Below are 2,237 nucleotides of genomic sequence, written 5' to 3'. Positions count from 1 at the left end.
AGCCAGAGGTTAGATATACGACATTACCTAGTTGCAAGAGAGGTTGAGAAGACACATTGCAGCTGAAAATCAGGAATTCTATGACAGAGGAAGGGGATGGTGGTTATTGGGGATCAACTAGCAATCTCTGACAGAGATCTTTTTTTTCTGACTTCTGTAAGACTGCTGCATACTCTAGTGCCACCTCACCTTGAATCCCTGTTAAAACTTTCCTGTCTAGGTTACACTTCTGTTGAATCCTATTCGTTAGTTTCTAGGTGACACTGACCACACAATAAACTATAGTAAAGTATTTAGAAGCAGATAATTGTTTACTATTGCCAAAAATCTCTGAAATTATATTTTATAAATTCTTTCTACCATAATTATACTGCTCATTGCCTGAATTCCAAATTTATCCTATAAAGCACAAATCTAATTATAGAATTTCCTTGCTTAAGGGAGTAGCAGTACTCTCTGGCAAGAGAAACTATGTTTCCATTGGCCGAAGACAGTCTTGATTTCTGCCTCTTGCTTAGTGTCCCATCATGTTTAGCACTTGTCTTGGATTTTAACTTTTTGCCAAAATGATCTCAATATTTGTATTAAAATAAGCCATAATGTGTTTAATGGGCCTCTACTTTATACTTCTAGAGACTCTTATGGTACTATGTGAGAAGAATGTGCAATGAATAGATTTACTTTGACATTTGGTTAAATCTGAAAGATAACCAGTGACAATCCAACTTGCCCTTCCCAATCCCGTCAAGATCCAACTTAAGTTATATCTCCCTTCCAAGGACAACATATGGGGCTATTCATTCATAATTCATTCATAAATTGAACTGCACTTTGATATATTTGGGAGTCAGTTAACTCCTTCTAGTTCAGGGACACTGCCTTCAAGGTATAGGAAGTCACCAGGCTAACAGCTGGCTAGTCAAGTGGGAAACATGAAAATAAGTTAAATAAAAATGAAAATATGTGCAAGAAATAGAGACTGAGCAACTAGAGAGTAGTCTGAATATTCTTACTACAAAAGTTTGTCATTTATTGTGTAATATAGAACTATATATTTTATCGTTTGTTAATGTATTTTTATTTTGCAATAAACCTTTTCGGTGGCAATAGCTAAAAAAAGAAAATTCAAGCTTAATGAAAAATTAAGACTAAATTTCCATTTCTTAAGAAAGTTGATGATTAAAAAGTAACTCACACCAAATATCTGTTGAGAATTACCATCCATGGGTAAGCTACTGGTATCACTGGCCACATATAAACCAGAAGACACAAAACTTCTGAGTAAACATTAGCAACTCTTCCCAAAGTTAATAAAAGATTTTGCCCAAACATGGTGATTTAATACATGCAGCCATAGAAGGTGAGTTTCCATAACACACTGTAAAGCATCACTTTTCATTTAGATCACAATGGCTCTTCTAAATTAATATTGCTCACTTTTTATTCCAAGTTTCCTTGTGCAAGTATAAAAATAAAGTGATAGTTGTCAATGTGCTATCTCCATTAGAAGAAAAACCTCAAATAGTTCAATAGTACAAGTTTTGCATTCAGCTTCAAATAGAAAAATCAGTTAATTCAAAAGTGGTTCAACTGTTTTCATTGACTTACGAAATAAAGTAGTTCATTCAGGCATAGTTGAAACAACTGATTTTTGCAGATGCTATTGTAAATTGAGTTAAAATTTTCAATATTAAAAGTAATTATTTGTTTTTGTTGTGGTAAAACAATTAGAAACTGATGGAACCCAGCATCATGTTAAAAACAAAGATCTAAAGAAACATATTAAAAAGACTGGAACTACGCAGAACTCAGAATTGATTGTGGTACACATATAGTTCATAAGTTTGTCAAAATAAGCTATGATATCTTACTCTTTAAAATACAATAGTATTTGAGAACTGTAGTTCTCAAATTTTACACATGTATACTTATATACATAGTTTAAATGATTTAACTGCATAAAAACTTGTAATGACAGGTACTGAAGACAAAAAAATTTTCACATGGCAATACATACTTTCTTGTTTTGCTGCCTACATTCAATTGGATGGTAGAAATGTTTGAGCCTTTGAATAGTTGTGGTTTTTTTTATGTCAACCTAAGTGTACAATGAAATTGAACTTTTTTATAAACATGTGCTCTAATTTTTGTTTGCATTTTGTTCAAGATTAGTTGGAAATAAAGAAAATGTCCAAAAACTTCAGTTTTTGAAGCTTTTAGTGAATTTTGATTACTAA

The sequence above is a fragment of the Eschrichtius robustus genome, chromosome 6 (genome assembly GCF_028021215.1).
Source record: "Eschrichtius robustus isolate mEscRob2 chromosome 6, mEscRob2.pri, whole genome shotgun sequence".
In the NCBI taxonomy this organism is placed as follows: Eukaryota; Metazoa; Chordata; class Mammalia; order Artiodactyla; family Eschrichtiidae; genus Eschrichtius; species Eschrichtius robustus.
The sequence above is the reverse complement of the archived record's forward strand: the minus strand, read 5'-3'. Positions refer to the sequence as shown.